Here is a 19,073-nt window from a genome sequence, read left to right on the forward strand (position 1 = left end):
CAATTGATTCTCCAATGCTAGCAACAGCTTGTTAATGGGCAGAGAGACTCCTGTACGTCTCGGGCACCAGGCTAAGTAGGACACCACATGCATGAGTCCAGATGAACCTACTGCGGCCCTGTATGGTCAGCTCCGTTTTGCAGAGGAGAAAACTGAGGCACAGAGAGGTCAAGTTGCTTGCCTAAGGTCACAGCACTCATAAGAGACAGCATCAGCAAGTAGACTTGAACTGTCTAGGCTCTGCAGCCTCCTGTCCCAGGGCCCACCCCCCAAGGGAGCCACCAGCAGGGCCTAGATCAGCAGTCACAACCCCCCTCAGAAGGGCAAGGTGAGAGCTCTTCTCAGCCAGTCCAGGAGTGTCTCCTGATAACAGTGGCCCAATCAGGGGCAGGATGAATGGGTGGGTGGGTGGTGGAGGCTGTGTCAGGAACGTGTTGGCAGGGAGGAGGGAGGAGGTGGGGGGGGGAGGGAAACAGCCCGCTGGCAGCCATCAGTCCTGCCTCTGGAAGGAGGGGACCAGAAAGGCCCCAGCAGGCACCTGCCTGACCCAAGTGGGCTACAGCATCGTGGTTAGGGGGCGCCCTGCTGCAGCCCATGGGAGGACTCTGGGTAAATTGACCAAAGACTCCCTCAGTACCATGGAGATGCCACGGTCACCCCCAGGTAGTCGCACAGGCGAGTGAGCTAACCACTCAGAGCCCTGAGCACACAGGCCATGCTTAATAAACGGGGCCCTTCCTATTACGAACATGACTGTTTCCATTATTGCTTAGCTCTCTGGTTCTCACCAGGCCCCATCTATGCAGGGACAGTCAGTCCCCTCTTTTAGAGGAGGGGACAGAGGAAGGCTCAGAGAAGCCAAGTCAGGGCCCAGGACACCATCCAAGACAAAAGAGGGCCAGCTGGGGATCCTGGCTCTCCTGGCCCCGGGCTGTTGTCAGCCCCTCTCTCCAAGGCCACTGGTCCCAGCTGGACTCTTGCAGGTAAGTCCACATAACGGGGACTAAGCAGGGCTCCCTGGCCAGTCATTTTCCATAAGGGGAAATGGAAGCCAGGACAGGGAGAATGGCTGACCTAAGGCCACACAGCCCAAGGACCACTTACAGAGTGAACAACTGACCCCTCCGAGCCTCCAAGGCTGGGTCCCCAACTGATGCCTCCTCCCTCCTCACAATAGCTCCATAGGGCTAGTGCCACAAGCACTGGCCTGTCCCCAGAGGAGGAAGCTGAGGCCGGGGCAGCACGGCGAGGATGCCAGTCCAACGGTCCCATTTCATAGATGGGGGCTGAATTCCTCTCCTGTCTCCCCTACGCACCACCCCCCCTCCACTAGAACAGAAGCTCCCTCCTACCCCCAGGCTGGGATCTTCACCTGATTCCTTTTTTCCTTCACACTCTCAAAGCAATTACCTGTCATACGGGGGTGTTTTTCTACAAGTGGTTTCAGAACATGGAAAGGACCCTGGGTTCAGAGTGGGGGAATATGAACAATGACAGTAGTAACAGCTAGTATTTACTTAGGACCTACTATGTGTCATTCTTAACTGAAGCACAGACAGATTAAATGGTGTGACTAAAATCTCACCTCTTAGCAGCCGATTGGCAAGTCCCTTCCTCTCTGAGCTTCTCCCTAAAGGGAAGGAGCCTATGGCGGGGGTCTTCTCGGTCGGGTCTAGGGCCACCTCGGCTCCCTCTCCAGAAAACTCCATGCCACCAGCTGCTCCAATGCAGGCTGGCAGGGTGGAATGGGGCATGCTGATGGCCACACGCTTCCCCCTCACATCCTCCCACCTAGGGTTCATGCTACCCCTTCAAATGCTTCCAAGAGCCCTGAAGTGAGCCATGGCCACACTCATGTCACACATGAGAACATAAAGTCTCCAGGAAGTTGCCCAGCCAGGAAATGGAGACCCAGGTGCCAACCCAGATCTGAGTGATACCAAAGCCCATTCTCTCTCCACTGGACCAATAAGGAGGCAGGCAAGGGAAGGGCAGTCTAGGAGGTTGGCACAGCATGTGCAAAGGCTTTGAGGCAGGAAGGTCACATGTGCAGGGGGTTATTGAGTGAGAGGCCTGACTGTGTGGGTCCCAGCTTAACCGGGCCACTGCTGGTCTTTGGCCCAGGCCCGAGGAGGTCTGAAGGAGGCCCCGAGAGGATCTATCCAGCAACCTAGATCAGAAGGTCCTGAAACACTGAGAGGCCATGAAGGTTTTCTCAGGCCCCTGAGGGTGTAGAGAAGGGCAAAGTAAGGTTACTGAGCCTTCATCCCACAGTAACCCTGGCAAAGCACAGTCATCTCGAACTCTAGAGGGCTAGAGGGGCAAGAGGGGGCCTAAACCATGGTGGACTTCCCAGAGGAGGGGACATCTCAGCTGAGGTCTGAAGGCTGGGCAGTGTGTGAAAAGAGGGAGGGGAAGTATGATCCAGGCAGAAGGGACTGCTTGGGAAGGCCCAAAGGGAGTGTAAGATCAGTGTAAACCATGTAGCCTCAGTCTCCCCAACAGCAAAATGGGGGGAAAGACAAGCACACAGTGGGTGGCTCCATCTTTCCCACACCTACTTCCCACCATCCCCCTCCACCAAGGCCTGAGAGGGAGGTCACTGGAAGGGGGCTACTGGTCCTCCTGCCCACTGGAGCCTCCCAGGGCCGGTGAGGGCGGCAGGCTTAGAAGGTCTCACCCACCCTATACCCTACTGTAGCCTCTACCCCAGAGTCGAGGCCAAGCGGCCTTTGCCAGCAGGTGGGCAGGCTCACAGGCCAGGGGGTCACAGCCCTGGTGTCAGGGAGGCTTTGTGAGATATCCCCATTCACAGACCAAGAGCTGAGACTCTGGAGGGGCACCCAGCCCCAGGTCATACGGCGAGGCGGGGCCGGCCCCTGGATGAGGGTGTGGGCACTGGGACTGAAGAGAAGATTCTCAAGGCACCAGGCCCAATACAGGCGGGTCTCAGGGACCCAGCCAGGTACCACCTGGCTGAGAGCGGAAGGCCTCCATCAGAATCACCATGTGACCTCAGGCAAGTCACACCCCCACCTCGGGGCTCAGTATCTGCACCCAAACAGAGACCCTGGCATGCCAAGGATTCCTTAGCAGATAGATCCCAACCTTCCATCCCCACCCCACCGCCACCCCTTGCCACTGAGATAACAAGCCTCTCCAAGGTCATCTCTCCCTGGGCTCCCAGCTGCCCCACCCCCACTGGCTGATGGGTGATGGCTGATGGGCTTGGGGGGACAACCGCCAGCCAGCAGCCTCTGCCCACTGCCTTCAGGGGCTCACAGTGTTCGCTGTTCCCTGCCAGCAACCCTGCCTCTCTGCTCCGGGAACACACAGTGCCCCCCCTCCTCCCCACCCACACCCATGCAGGAACTCCCTCCAGTGACACTGGTGGGCAGGAGCACCTGGTGGCCTGGCCCTGCCACACGGTCAGCCCTGAGTTCCACTCCCCCTCCTCCAATCTCCAAGCCCACACACAGGTGGCCCGTCCCCGATGTGTGACCTCAGGAAGTCCAGTCCTCCATTTACTTATGCACGACATGATGCCTCTGGCAGACCTCTGAGGGAGGGAGCATCTGAGCCTGAGGCTGGGGACAGTAGTCAGCAAGATGGCTTCAAAGCTCCTACCTGCTGCTCACAGGATCGAGGCCTGCTGCGTTCTCTTTCCCCCCTACCCCCCGCCCCTCCCTTTAACTTGTAATCACCCCCTAGCCTTCAGACTTTGCACATGCTGTCACCTCCCCAAAGCTATACCACCTGCCTCCCTTGAGACTTCACAAACTCCAGTGCAAGGAGGGAGGGAGGGAGGGAAAAAGGGAGGAAGAGCTGAAGGAAGGGAGGGAGGAAGGGAAGGATGAATGGGTCCTACCCAGGGCCCCATATGATGAAGATGTACAGGCCTCGGCCCTGGGTCTGTCAAATCCCACAGCCTATATCCCGACCACTGCTCTCTCCTGCCCCTGCCTGGCGTGTCCCTGTGGCAGAGCTTCTGACCCCCCTGACTTACACAGGGCCGTGTGCAAGTCTGAGACAACTCCAGGCCCCAAGCCGCACCCGGCACGGGCCCAGGCACAGAACAGGTAGCAGAGGATGTTTGCTGAGTGAGCAAGGAGTGAGGGAAGAGTGAGCCAGGGGCCATCCACAGGCCAAAGCAGCCACAACATGTCTGGTCCCATGTTCGTGGTGCAAACACGCTCGGGGCGGGCAGGCCTCAAACCGGCTCTGCCAGTGTGGCCAGGGAGGGGCAAGGCGCCGCAGGCTTGTACCGGCACCAGCAGAGAGAGGCGGGTGTGCTGCTGGGGACGGGACCTGCAGCCCGGTGAGGGCAAAGCCTAAACGGACCACAGAGCCCACTAATCCCAGCCCCAGAGAGACAGAACTATTCCAGCCCCTGTAGCTCTGGGGTTTCTTCTTGGGTGGAAAGGGGACCCCTTTCTAGACCCCAGGCCCTGACCTGCCCTGTAGAGTGCAGGATCCCTTCCCGCTAGGATTTGTCTACACCTGTCCACAGCCTAGAAGCCCTAGAGGGAAGGAGAAGGCCTGGAAGTGGGCGGCGCGGGAGCAGGGCAAGGCGGCAGGCCACCTGGTGTAAAACCCTGCTCTGTCCCAAGTTGTTTCATGGCCGGTTTCCCGGTGTGGCAAGTGGTGTTGGGCATGGATCCCGGGGACTTTCAATCCCCTGGTGCTGAGTTATCTAGAAGACATCACTTGGCAACTCCCGCCCTGCCCCCAAAGCCCCGCTCTGTGGGTGGACGTAGCCAGAGGCCAGACTTACACACATGTCCTTACTCCCCACAGAAACAATAATAAAAATACCTGCTGATTACTGAATGTGTATTGTATGCCAGGCATCAGGCTTGGCACTTGACATGCACTGTTTTATCTGGTCCTCCCAAAGCTGCTGTGAGGGCCAGCCCCCAACAGAGGAAACTGAGGTCCGGCTCACATGGCAAGTGACAGTCTAGGCTCCTGACCCCACCCCTGACCCTGAGGTCACACTGAGCAGCCTCCATATCTCCAAGACAGTTCAGGGCAGAAAAAAAAAAAACAAAACCTCAGGTACACCCAGAAATTTTTAGCTGGAAGTGGTGGGGGGAGGCAAGGTCCATAGACCCCAAACCCACAGATCCCCTGAGTCCCGAGAGACCAAACTCCAACCCTGCCCTGCTGTGTACCCCAGGCTATGGAGGTCCCACTCTTGGCCTCAGTTTTCTCATCTGTAAAACGGGTAGGGTCCTGCCAGTTTCACCTAAGGCGTACAGTTGTTCAGAGCCACGGCAACTGGAGGGCTTAGTCCAGTCCTTAGGACAAGGTGAAGAAGCCACTGGGACCCCGTGCCTCCAGATGGGCTGGGGAGAGGGAACAAACATAAACCAGAAGCCACAGTGCTCTGTGGTGGGGACTCGGCCCCTCATCACCAGCAGCCCAAGAGAGGAAAGATGATTCCTCCCGCCCCCATGTAACTCAGTTCCAAGCCCTGTCAGTCCCACCTCCAAACACATCCTGAATCCAAACACACGGCCACCCCCTAGTTCAGGCCCGGCTTCCTCCTCCAAGCTGGCCACCTGGGGGCAGAGAGCCTTTCGGAAATGTCAGTCTGAACCATCACTCCTACTTAACAGCCTTCACAGCCCCTAACCGACAAAGGAGTCCAAAACCCTAGAGAGCACTCTAGCAGTCCTACCCCTTTGCATTTATTCTGCCCTTCTCACTCGGTGTGCTGCTCCCCCGCACCCCAAGAACCCAGTAGGCGCCTGCCCTGGGCTTTGCACCTGCTGCCCCCTCTACCCAGAGCACACCACCCCTGGACAGCTACACCCCTCGCTCCTTCACTTCCTTCGGGCGCTTTACTCACACATCACCTGCTCAGGGGGCCTTTCCTAACCACCTGTTCAAATGGCAACACACCCAGACAACTCTGCTCTGTCTTTGAGTCTTGTTTCCAAAGCTGTACCTCCTCGCAGAAGGCCTCTCTGACCTCCCCCAGCTGGAGTGAGGACCTTCAACTTCTCCTTCCTAGCGTGGACTGCAGCTCTGATGACATAGTGAGAGTACACATCTAATGAGGACAGGGGCCACTTCTGTCTCACTCATGGCTGAATATGCTGCAGTGGGTATAACATTCAAGAGTTAACAGCTGGGATGCTTGGGCACCGTCCGGCCACTGGCCAAAAGCCTAGGGCCTAGCATGGAGTAGATGCCTGGTAATTACTGAATAGATGGATGGGTGGATGGAAGGATGGACGGATGGATGGATGGGCGGACAGACGACGACGAACGGATAAGTGAACCGGGCCCACACAGTGGGCCTGGGACTTGCCAGGGATGCCCAGGGCCCTGAGAAGATGGCCCAGAGCAGGCGCAGACCCGCCCAAGCTCACCAGCCAGGCTCTGGCCTGAGCAGCTGCAGCCAGCCCAGCCTCTCCTCCTGCACAACCCGACTTTCATTTCCCATCTTCTCTGTCTGAGGAAGCTCCTTCCCTCCGGGGAACTGAGTGAGGAGGAGGGGCAGGCGGCGGCCCTCCGGTCCGAAGAGGGGGGCTCCCAGGCTCCATCTGTCCTACCACAAAGGGGCTTTGTCCTCAGTGCCTGTGCTGAGCCTGGGGCAGACCAGAAGCCACCCCTCAGCCACCCAGCAGGTCCCACCACCCCTGGTCAGCTGGGCCAATGGCTCCAAAGCCAGACCCCAGGGGCTGGGGTCCCTGAAACCTCATTAAGCCCTAGGAGGGAGGCTCTAGGGTGACCTCCATGTTTGCAGATGAGGAAACTGAGGCTCCGAAGGGCAAAGATACTTGGCCAAGATCTCCCAGGCAGCAGAGAACGAAGCTGGGTTTCAAACCCACACCCATCTGGCACCAGAATCTTTAGTCATGGTTCTCAACTCACCTTGCCTGGAGCACAGACCCTCTGGGTTCAAGAGGGTGGAGGGGCCTTTCTGGAGGTACAAATGGGCACCCATGCCTAGCCCTGCACCCAAGTGGGGAGACCCTTACCCTGGCAAGGTTCACCCAGCAAGGGAAGGAGGTCGGGCCCTGAACCCAGAGCTCTTGCCCCACACCCAGTCCATGCCCCAGGCACCTTGGGAATTGGCCAGCCAGGCCCCAACACGTCTCCACCACTTCCTGCCAGGCAGGCTTCTGCAGGGAAAGGATGTATGAGGAGGCGGAGAGGGGACAGAGGCCCCCACCCCCTCCTCACTGCTCCCCCATCAATCCCGTTTGTCTGGCTAGCACCCACCTTCTCTCCAGGGCCACTTCACCAAAGCCACGATGCCAACAGAACGCCCACAGTGCCTGACAAGTCAGTCCTGCCCAGGAGTCTCTCCTCATGCCTGAGGACAGCATGTAGACCCCCGAGCAGGCCCTCGGGCTCTCCACTGACGGCCACCAGCCGAGCAGGCCCTCGGGCTCTCCACTGACGGCCACCAGCCGCCTCTCCCGTCAATAGCACTCCTCAGGGCTCCGACAAGAGGAGCTGCTCACATCACACCTTCAGGCCCTGGTTCAAGCTGTCAGTACTACTTCCTCCAGGAAGTCCTTCCTGGCCTGCTCCCTCCAAGGCCCCAACCGGCTCCCACCTTCTGCCCCAGATAGGGGTTCTCGATCCCTATCTGAAACCCCAGCCCCCATGAGCTACCTTCACTCGGCAACAGTAATGGAGCACTGGAGCCCAGTCTGACCCTTCTCTTTGTCTTCCCTTCACACGTTCAGCGGGAGACCTCAGCAAAGCCTGGCAAGGGTTTGAGGGCTTGCCTGGTCAACCTTCCAACTGCCTTGTACATGACCTATGCCTGCACACGCCAGGCGAGTTCCCACCACCAGAGCTTCGCCCATGCCCTCCCTCTGGCATGCCCTCACCATTCTTTTTTCCCTCCTGAGCTCCTGCTCACCCTTTAAGACTCAGACCAGGTATCACCTCCTCTAGGAAGCCCTTCTGGCCTTGTAACGGGCTGCCACAGTTCATATGTGCCTACCCTGTGGTAGGACAATGATCAATGTCTGTGTCCAGCTCCACCAGAGCATCGGCTGCTCCCAGAGCACATCCCTTGGGGTTTCCAGCACCCAGCACAAGCCCTGACACCAGCAGCAGGTGATCAAGAGTCCAGCTGCTAACTCCCTGCCCAGAGAATCCAGGGACAGAGGCCAGGAACAACCCCCAAAGGCAATAATGAGTCCTGTTTTGCCCACGCTGCCCACAGATCTAAGGTATGGGCGGAGCGGGGGGGGGGGGGGTGCTTTCTGCAAATGGCCAACTGGTAACCAAACCCACGTCGTTTCTAAAACTAGGGCACAGGAGAGAAACGGGAACAGCAGAATTGTCCCCAAATAGAACTGTGGCTCATCTGGTTCCAGGGCCTTCGGGAACACCTGGCAGGGATGGGGGTGGGGATCACAGGTGGCTGCTCCCAAGCCTCCAAAAGCCACGCTACGGTTTGGAGGGCAGGAAGGTCAACATCACCGCAGTCACTGCTGATACCCTGCCTACCTGCCTCAGGTCAGTCCAAAGCCTGGAAGTTGGTAGTCCTCTCCCACTTACCCCCACCTAACTACCGGGTGCTCCCTAAAGTGTCCTACCTCTGAGACTTTGCTCACATGGGTCCTCTGCCTGGAATGCTGTTCCTCCTTCCTGCCAGTCAGAAACCTGCCCATCCTTATAACCATAACCACTAGCTGGGTACTTCCTATAAGCCTGGCGCAGGCGGGCATTTGGGGGGAAATGAGCTTATCCAGTCCTCCCAACTGCCCAACGAAGAAAAGACCCCTGCCCCCATCTCACAGATAAGGAAATTGGGGCTCAATAAGAGAAGCCATTTGCCCAGGGCACGCAGCACAGGAGGCAGATGGAACAGGTGATGTGGAGGGACCTGGGTGTCAGCAGCCACGGGGCACCCAGAAGGTCGGGCTGGGCCCGGTTCAGCCTCCTAGATGGGCCGAAGCTTGAGAACTTGGCAAAACTCAGGGACAAAATGCACAGGGCACAGCCCCACCAGCCCAGATAGAAGAGGAGACCCTCTCCCCTCTCCCTAGGGTGGCTACTGATGGATGAACCACAGTACTTTGATGCGATAGAACTATCTCCCCACAACACGCACAAACCCACCGCACAGATGAGAAAACTGAATCCCAGAAGGAAACAGTTGCCCCGTCTGGAAAGTGGGATGTGCCCCAGGAGCTTTCTAGCTGTGACATCCCCCTGTCGCCTGGTGGATGCTACTTCCCTCCTCCGATCTCGGTCTTCCTATCTGGAGAATGGGATTGTCAATCCTTTCCTCTTCAAGTTGATCCGAATTATAACCAAATAGCGGCTAACATTTACTGAGGGTGTGCTATGTGCCGGCTTTGCTGAGGGCATCAGGCACCTCACTTGATCCTTAGAACAAGCCCGTAATGCGAATACTGTCATTAGGCCCATTTTTTCAGGTAGGGAAGCCGAAGCACAGAGAGGTGAACTGACTCACCAAAGTCACAGAGCTTGTGGGTGACAGCAGTTGGAGGTGCAGAAGCCCTGGGGTTGGAGGCAGGCGGCTCCCCAGAGAAGTCTCCTGGCCTCTCTGTCCTGAGAGGAATGCCTAGCAGGGGCTGAGGGAGGGTCAGGGGTCAGACAGGAGGCAAAGAAGGGCCCAGCCTGGATGAGGCAGGGTAGACCCACGGTGTTCATGGGGCCCTGAGTCCAAATCCATGTACTGCGTGACCTTGGGCAAGTCACTGCTTGTCTGAGACTCGGTTTCCTCTCTGGTGAAACAGGGCCAGAACTGCTGCCTTGCAAGACATCGTGAGGACTAGGTATGAGGACGAGGACAAGCACTCGCAACCGAACACGGGCTCAAGCATGTGCTGAGGGAGCCGATGACTTTTGAAGGAACCCCAGGGGCTGGTCACTTTTCCCTCAGGATCACGGTTACATCTGGTTCTCCACTCAGAAGCTGTGGGAACGTGGGCACAATCCGCCCCTTCTCAGCTCTGCCAGCCTTCCAGGCCACGTGACCGTAGACAAGTCACTTCACCTCTCTGAACCTCCAATTCCTTTCTTGGGGCTCTGAGAGAGGGGTTCTGGCCTCAGGAGATTGGGGGTTCTTGGCAGTGGGGGCGGGGTTCAGTCCCGTCAGCTCAAGCGGAGAGAGCAGCTGGGGTGAGCCTGAGCTTGAGGCCTCAGTTTCCCCATCTGCCTAGCCGTGCTGGGGGGTACTCAAAGGTGACTGTGGAAAGTGCTTTGTAAACTGTAAAGTGCGGCACCCTTGGGGTGATGATTATCGCCTTACTGCCTGAGAGGCAAAAAAGAATCCTATGACTTGCTGTCTAAGGCAGAATGTGTCAGAGCCATGAGGGAGGGCAGAGAGTGGCAGCGGGGTGCAGAGGAGGCAAGAACGGAGTCGGGTGGGGGGACAGAGGGTGGTCACTAAGAACTTTCTGGAGGCAGAGGCATCTTAGCCGCCTCGGCAAGTTTCGAGACGGCAGACCACTGGGCAGCGGGCCCACAGAGGCAAGGCACGGAGGCTGGACAGCTTGGGCACACAGGAAGACAGCCAACGGTTCAGAAAGACTAAGGGGTCACCCGAGTGAAAGGAAAATGTAGGAGTGACCGGGGTGGGGCTGGGAAGAGCTCACCTCCAGGAGCCCTTGCTGTGGAGCCCGGGCCCACCTGGCCTCTCTCTGAGCCACAGCTCCTTCCCCACAGAAACCACTGGGGCAATAACAGCTCCTGCCTCTTAGGCCAAGCAGACAAAGGGGCAAAGCACCCACGGCTCCATCAGTGGTCACCTTCACAGAGAGAGACCCATTCAGTGAGGAGGCCTTCAATGCCAGGGATTAGGACACTGGGAGGCCTTGACACGTCACAGATGGGCAAGTCACAGGTCAGCTGAGGCAGGAGCCGGGCTCAGGGAGGCTACATGGCGCTGGTGGTTTCCAGTCTACCCAGTCACAAAACTTGTCTGTTTCTGGTTAACCATCCCCTCAGCCACGTCCCGTAGGACAAGCCTGTCACAGATTCAGGTGCCCAGACTCAGCCCCAGGGATTCCCTGATCAATTGGCCTACAATTCCCGTCCCGAATTCCCACCTCGTCAGAGGATTACCTTCCTAATCACAGAAATATTAAGCACTTACTGTATGCAGGCTCTGTGCCAGAGCAGACACACATTAGCTCATCTGATCCTCACACCCCCTTATCAGAGCTGGCACCGGCCCTGTCATCCCGTTTCGAAGACAGGGAAACTAGGGCTCCAAGCGATTGTTGTCCCACAATCCCACACAGCAAACGGCAGAATCAAGATTCGAACCCAGAACCAAGTGGCTCCACGAGCCTTGCTACTTCTACTCCCTCTATGCCATGAGCATCCATTGAGCACCCATGAGATGCCAATCCGGGCAGCTGGGGGCTCCCTGCAAGATCCGATACTCCAGATCTGAGTAGAGATCCATCAGCCAGAACCAGAAGCCCCGAAAGTCAGGATCGCCTGCCCCCAGCAACATACCAACCCTAAACCTTGGGAGAGATTTCAGGAAAGCTGGGTGCACACTCCGTGGGAATCAGATGTTACAAGTCACCCAGCCGCCAGAAGCCTGGGCTCACGCTTTACCGTGCTGGGCGACCGTGGCCTCAGCCCTTGGCCCCTCTGAGCCTGTTTGCTTTTCTGTGTAACAGGAACAAAAGTTCTGTCCACGCCAGGCTGGGGCAAAGGATAGAACGGGCCACCTTGCTATGACCTGGCTGGAGAGGGCACAACATGAGGACATCCATATCAGATACACTGAAAGACGGGGCAGCAAATCCAGGCAGGCCAGGAGAAGGCAATCAGGTCTGCCGAGGCCTAGTTTTCTGACACCATCCGAACTTGACTTCCACTCCTAGCACCAGGAGTCCATCTCTGTTGGCCTCGCAGCCCAGTGGGTCTGAGGACTCGCAGGACTCATTCCCGCAGTCTCAAACAGCCTACATGCACGCTAAGAAGACTCAGTCATGCCTGCCCTGGAGAACTCCCTGGCCAGGATCCCCATCACAGAGCCTCAGCGAGGGAAAAGTTCTCACTGCACAGAGGAGGAAACTGAGGACCGGGGCAGGAGGGAACTTGGCCAAGATCATCTGCTTCTCCTCTCCTTTAGCTTCTCATTTTATTCTGGAACTCCTCTGGTTAGTCTATGGGGAGGAGAGGAACTGAGGCCCAGGTTAGAGAGGAGTCACTTGTTCAAAGTCCTATAGCAAGGAGGGGGAGAAATGGGGGGTTTTGCTTCCAGCTCTGGGATCCTCCCCAGTCATCTGTCCCTGGACTCCTCCCCACCCAGGCTGTCCTGTGGGAAGGGGCAGGCTGGCTGAGTCGGGAGAGCCCTGGATCAAAAGACAAGAGATGTGCATTTTTCTCCCAGCTTGGATAATATGTCCTGGGTCTTTCTGGCCTCAATTCCCCCATCTGTGAAAAGAGAAGGTCAGAATAGATCAGGAATGACAAACTCATGGCACACGTACAACATGCTCTACTCCTCTGCCAATGGCAGACATTACTAATCTCCCCCAGCACTCATTCCCATGAAGCCAAGACTTGGCCTCAGAATGCTTCTCAGCACAGCAGTGCAGGCCTGGGCCATCCTAGGGGTGGGTAATATCTGAGCCCCCACAAGGGAGGGCAAGGGAGAAAGACGTAACAGTCACTGAACATCCAGTAGATTCAAGTCACTGGGAGAAATTAGTGGATTTCATTTTCACAAGGGAGGTGTGTGAGGCTGATGCTCAGAGAGGCTAAGTGCCTTCCCTTTGGACACACAGTGGGAACGGGGCCTTGAACACAAGGAAGCACGTACTGGGCCTACCTTTCCAGAACTGTGATGCAGAGCCAATGGCCAGGTAAAGGCAGGTACAATCTCATCCCAATCTCCCTTTGGCCTTACTAAGTGTAAGCCCCATGCCCATTTCACAGCTTCAGAAACTGATTCGCAAGGAGGGGCTGTTAGCTGCCAGACGAGGAAGGAATTGAGTAGCATCTGGTTCTTCCCCATCTCTATTTATCTAGTTAATGTGTGCTGAATGCTTTATTTTGGTCCTTGTGGGACATCCTAGGAGCCATGACTCATATTATGCCACTTCACCGATGAGGAAACTGAGGTGTCCCAAAGGAAGTACCCCTCCCCCCCCCCCCACCAAGTGGCTTGAGTGGAAACCAGAGTGGTTTACCGTGGAGATAAGGCGGTAGTGGAGGGGAAGTAAAGGGCTGTAGAGACCCAAGGGAGATAGAGGTGTGGGGGCCACACGACCTGGGCAGGAAGTGGCTTCTCCCCTCTGGGTCTTGGTATTTACATCTGGAAAATGGACCAATCTCAGGTAAGGCAGGCTTTCTCAAAGTGGGGCCGAGCTAGACCCAATAAATGCTCTCCCCAGTTCAGCCTCCTCACACAGCAAGGGCAGAGCAGGACTCAAATCACCCAGCACATGGGTGGCCTTGTCTGTGAATATCCCTTCCTAGGCCATGCCTGCCCAGACCAGCCCCTTCAGACTCTGTGAGCTCATCCACTTAAGGCCTTCATGACACAGCTGGTATGGCCAGACCCACTGGGCCCACCGACCCACCCAGTGTAACGTCACTCAAGGCAGGTCCCCTTTCCTAAGTACCTACTGGCACCAGGCACTGGGGCCATATAGCCCTCCTTTAATTGTCACCGGATAGGGAGATATTTATTGTCCCCATTTTCGAGACAAAGAAAGCATAACTCTCGGAAAGATACAGTAAATGACCCAAAGATGCACAACAAGTGGAGACAGAACATGAACGCAGACCTGACTCCTGAGCCCTTATCATACCTTTGGTCTCCAGCTGACCCCTGCCTGCTCCCTGCCCCACTCCCAGCCTCCAGCCACCCTCTCTTGTCTTCCTACCAGTGAACTCCTACTCCACTCTCAAAGCCCAGCCTCAAATGCCTCCTCCTCCTGACTCCTGATCTAGGCCCTCACAGAATACTTGGGAGTCCAGCCCCACAGATCTATTTCTACCAGATGCCTTGGCCAGCTCTGTACCCCTGGCCTCCAACATGGGTCTGTTCACACAGGGGACACAAATTAGCCCCTTGTGTGAAGATGAAGGTCAAACTCCTCCCCAAAGCCTACACAGCCCCATATGGTCCAGCCCTGCTGATAACACCCACCCCCATTTCACCTCTCACCCACTCTCCTTAACTCTCTGTGCTCCAGACTCAGAGGTTTTCCCACTGTTTCTCCATAACAACACACACTCCCCCACCTCAGGGCCTTTGCACATGCAGTTCCCTCTGCCTGGCAAGCCCTTCTCCTAGCTCCATGCCTGGCCAACTCCTACATGTTTCCTTCAAGATTCCTCTGCTCCCCACGCCTCTCTCTCTGGGCCCTTATCACATCTGTGATTATATATTAATTTATTTGGCAACTTGTTTGATACTTGGCTCACCCTCTAGACTCAAATATCTGGGAGACCAGGGACCCTGTTTGCAATTCTGCAGCAAGGATTTATCCCAGTTGACTACTCTCCACAACCCCAGGGGCCCTGGGAAGTGTCTGAACAGAAGGGGAGGAAGGGCGCTATCTCTCCTTAACTTGGAGCAAACTGTTGCTCTCCCTCAGCACCACCTCCTGGACGCCTCCTCGTGCCTCCTACAACTCTCACTACTAACCCCATCACCACACCGCTCAGCCTGAGTTTGAAACTCCTGGTTATTAGCAGATGCTCATACAGGGTCATGGATGTTTGCATCGAGGCAGGTTTGAGAAAATGAGGTCAGTTGAGGACCAGGGGGCTGGGGGGGGGGGGGTTGTCAGCAGGTCACTGAGCCATCCCCTCCCTGGCTCCTGGAGCTTGGCGGAGACAGACATCCCCCCACCCCTCCCAGGTCACAATCAGGGAAGAAGCAAAAGAAGGCACTGTGCGTGAGCTAGGGAGAGTTCATGCTCCAGGAAGAGGTGGGCAGTGGAGGACAGAGCCAGGGAGCCTTCCTGGGAGAGGCGGGCCTGAAGCTAAACCTTCAAGAGCAAGAACAGATAAGCAGTTCATGGAAGGAGAGGACAGTCCTGGCAGGGACACCTTCAGGAGGAAAAGCCCAGGGGCCACACAGGAGGGCCTAGGCAGGCAGTCAGCTGAGAGAGGTGACACACTGTAAGTCACTTCCCTGGGTGGAAAGACCACATCACCAAAAGGACCTCGTGGCTTCCACACAGTCACTCATCAGTATAGTCTTTTCCGACACTGTTGTGTGCCTGGTCCCGTACTGGCAAACCCCTGCTCCCCCAACAACGGAGGGGTGCAAGGGCGGCCAGGCTGGGGTCTCTGAAGTGTAGACCCAGCTTCAAGATGTGTGGGCTTGGCCAACTCACTTCCCCTCTCCAAGCCTCAGTTTCTCCATTGGGCCGATTTTATACTCAACAAAACTGAGGCCTGAGGAGGCAGTGAGTTGCTTAGGGTCACACAGCTGCCAGATGGCAGGACTGTACGGGACCTGTTTCTTTCTCCAGGGGTTATGAAGTGGCTTTTCGGACACCAATCCATCCTCTTCTGGAGACGAGCCCCACTAGGGCCGGCGCCCTCGGCCCCCACCCATTTTAGGCGACTCATCCAGCGAAGCGCTCATTTAGGGAGCACCAACTACACACCAAGCTCCTGCATGGTGAAGTACGTACACGCTGCCCCCCTTCCATGCGGGGACTCAGAGGGGCAGTCCCTTGGCCCGGGTCACCCAGTGAGCCAAGAAGCCTTGGTGTCTCGTCTGCCCAGCCAGGAGGCTGAGAAAAGGGTCAGTGACAGGACCAGCCTGGCCTATTCTCGAAACCAAGCCCGATCTCAACAGCACTGTGGCTGGGCCTGGACTCACCCCAGGTGACCCAGGGACCACTGCCCCAGTTGTAGAGGTCCTGAAGCTCAGGAAGCCTCATCTGAGGTCACGCACTTGCTCTGCCCACTGTGCCATCAGCCTAAAGGCCCCAGAGGCGGAACTGATACCCCACAGGTGAGCTTCTTCTGTCCACCCCCAACCCTCCAGCAGCCCAGTAGTCCCAGCCAGACCCACCTGCCACTGATCAGGACCCCCAGATCAGAGAAGGTAAGCAGTTGTTTGACCACACAGAGCAGGGCAAGTGGTGGCCCCTTTTGGGACTCAAACCCGCCCCTAACCGAAGCCCAGGCAGGCAGATGGACCGGGCCTGGTGGAGAAAACCCAAAACTTTTGCCAACTTCTGAGCAGGCAGGCGGCTGGGTCTGCCAGGGGCGAGGCTGGGGGGCTGGGGGTAGCAGGGACCAACAGCGTGGCCCAGTCCCTTCCAGGCCGGCGGCACCAGGCCCTACCCAAAGCCCCAGGAGTATAGGGAAGTCCTGGTGCCCGGGCCGGCGCCCCTGGCTTGGCGCCCCCAGGCCCACCCTGCCCGCCCCCTCTCCACCTCCCATCCCCGGCCGGGGGCGCCAGGCCCCGCAGCCGCGGCCAGAGGCGGCGCCGACAGGCTCAGATTTCAGATTTGGCCTAGACCCGGCTGGGGGGCTCGGCCCGGCTCCCGCTCTCAGGGGGCTCGTAGGGGAAGGGTGAGTCGGCGGTGGTCCCCGCGCGGACAGGACCCCTGAGCCCCCCGCCCAGCCCCCTCCCCCGCGGCATCACAACAAAAGGCCGCGCCGGGCAGGTCCCCGCGCGCCCGCCCAGCGCTCCGGGATCGCGGCTCGGACCCGGGGGCAGAGGCTGGAGGGGTGGACAGGAGCCCCCGCGGCTCCGCGACCCAACGCCACGGTGGTCCCGCGCGGGGGTTCCCCCATGCCGGCCGGGACTGGGGGCCCGCGGACGGGCGGGGGGCGCTCACCTGGGCCGGTCGGCAGGCGGGCGCACCGGCAGACAGACGCACGGGAGGGCGGACCGCCGGACGGCCAGGGGGTCGGGCAGACGGCGGCCTTGGCCGCTCCGGCTCCCAGGCCGGAATGGATTCCGGGCCGGGAGAGACAGATCGAGAGAGAAAGGGAGGAGGAGAGGAGGAGGCGGCGGCCCGGGGAGGGGAAGAGGAGGGAGGGAGCGCGCGAGCAGGGAGGAGGGGCCCGGCAGGCCGCCGGGAGGAGGAGGAACGAGGAAGCGTGCGGGGACCGATTCCCCGCCGGTGACCTAGGAGAGACCCACACGCGGGTCCCCCACCCACTGGAGCCAGGGGTCCGGGAGGGGCAGGGCAGGGGGGCGGAGGCACAGAAACCCTGCCCCCACCCCGCCGGGTGAGAGCGCCCCGCCCTGTGAGACCCCAGAATGCCCTCCCCAACTGCCCCCAGTCGACCCACCCTATTTACCCCAAATCCACCTCTTTCGCAATTACGGGTAAGGATAATAATCATGTTAGCACTGATGGAGCCCTCACTCCTGGCCAGGCACCATGCTAATGGCCAGGTCGACTTTAGGATCTATTCCTAACAACACCTAGGCTGGGCGGGCTGATGATTATCCCCATTTTACAGATGAAGAAACTGAGTCACAGAGAAAGAAGTCACCTGACAAGAACCAAGCCTTGGACCCTGGCCTTGACCTGTGTTTCCCAAAGTAGGGACTGGGGCTGGAGGCACAGTGTGGGGAAGAGCAACATTTATTTTAATAGATGTGTGTTCATTTTAATGTGCATTGAAAAACAAAACAAAACAGTAACTAAGGCAGCTCATCAGAAGTCACTGAGTTCTGGATCTTCCTGCTTATGAGGGGGCTGAAGCTGGTATTTAGTGGCAATCACACTTCCAAGTAAATAAAGAGGCAAATTATATCTTGATGCAGGGGGCAAGGAGCTTAGCAGAAAAAGGAGACAATAAGGAAATGCTGCTTCAGGCCACAGAGGCTCCCCCAACCACTGTGCCAACCACTTTACCCCCACCGCCTCCTGGCCCAGGCTCCAGAACTGCCCTATCAGGGGCGGGCACCCCACCCTTGGCTCTTGGCTTGCCCTCCTGGAATCATGGCCTAGGGAAGGGTGGGCCTGAATCCAGTTTTAAATACCACCACCTGCTTCCTCTCTCCTCTGAAAGTTCTCCCATTTCACAGATGGGAAACTAAGGCCCAGCCAGGTCAAATAGCACCAGGCCTAGGCTTCTCCTAAGAGGAGCTGGGAGGGAAAGCCTAGAATATAGGAGGCAAAGGCCTCAGAGTACAATAGAGCCTCCAAGAGATCAGGAATGAGCAAGGCCTAGAGCCAGACTGATTTGGGTTCAAATCTAGACTAGTTGCCCACCTGCTTCCCCAGCCCAGTCCCCTCACCTGTAAAACAGAAGTGAACATGGTCACAGAGGACTCCTGAGAAGGTTAGAAGGGACAAGTGTGAGGGTGGCTGACCTTGTCCTCAGCTAATGGTAGCTCTTATGGTCGGTAAACTGAGGCCAGAGAGGGAAGTTGCTGCCCGAAGTCCCACAGTAGGCCAGCAGCAGAGCCAGCACCAGAAGCCAGCCCGGGCTGGCAAAATAGCTGCACTTGTTTGCAAGGCTGGCTTAAAGATTAACCGCAATTTCCTGGGATTCTGGGTGGGCCCCTGGCTGGAGGAGCAGGTTTCTCAGCCCTTATTCACTCCTGAAGGCCTCTCCGGGCCACACTGGGCCAGGGACAGGATATGCATCCAGTGGGTGCTGGAACCAACTCTTGCACCCCTTGCAGGAGCTAAAGGCGCTCATCTCTGTCCAACAGTTCAACGATGTCACATTGGTAGCCTGATAGTAGCCACGGTCGGTGGGAATATTTTCTCCTTGGAAATAAGCAAAAAAAAAAAAAAAAAAAGGCTTTTTTTTCCCTTCCAGTGAACTAATTGTTAAATATTTACAGGTACATCACAGTCATCCCCAGGAGTTCAACTGAAAGTTCCGGGCTTCTTCTGGGCCTGGGATGACAGAGGGCTTTAAAAGCACAGACTTTGGACCCACATACCTGGTTTCAAGTCCCAATTCTGCCACTTCTTGTATATGTGATGTTTAGCATGCCATTTCTGTAAGCCTCGGTATGCCAATCTGCAATATGGGCTAAAGACAGTGCTCCTTTCAGAAGACTCTCATGAAAATGAAATAGGTGATATACACTTAGTATGTGAGAGCCCTCATTGGTCATACCCCTACCCACTCTCTTGGAGGAGTGGGGG

At 57.2% G+C, this 19,073-nt stretch overlaps 1 long non-coding RNA gene across 1 annotated transcript; it reads left to right on the top strand.

The window, feature by feature from the left end:
• Positions 1-7,462: 7,462 nt before the first annotated feature.
• Positions 7,463-11,412, top strand: LOC122237209. Its single transcript, XR_006215484.1, has 3 exons — positions 7,463-8,204; positions 8,286-8,493; positions 9,744-11,412. It is a non-coding gene; the product is annotated as an uncharacterized LOC122237209 (long non-coding RNA).
• Positions 11,413-19,073: the final 7,661 nt, after the last annotated feature.

This window comes from Panthera tigris, chromosome A3 (genome assembly GCF_018350195.1).
Source record: "Panthera tigris isolate Pti1 chromosome A3, P.tigris_Pti1_mat1.1, whole genome shotgun sequence".
Taxonomy (NCBI): Eukaryota; Metazoa; Chordata; class Mammalia; order Carnivora; family Felidae; genus Panthera; species Panthera tigris.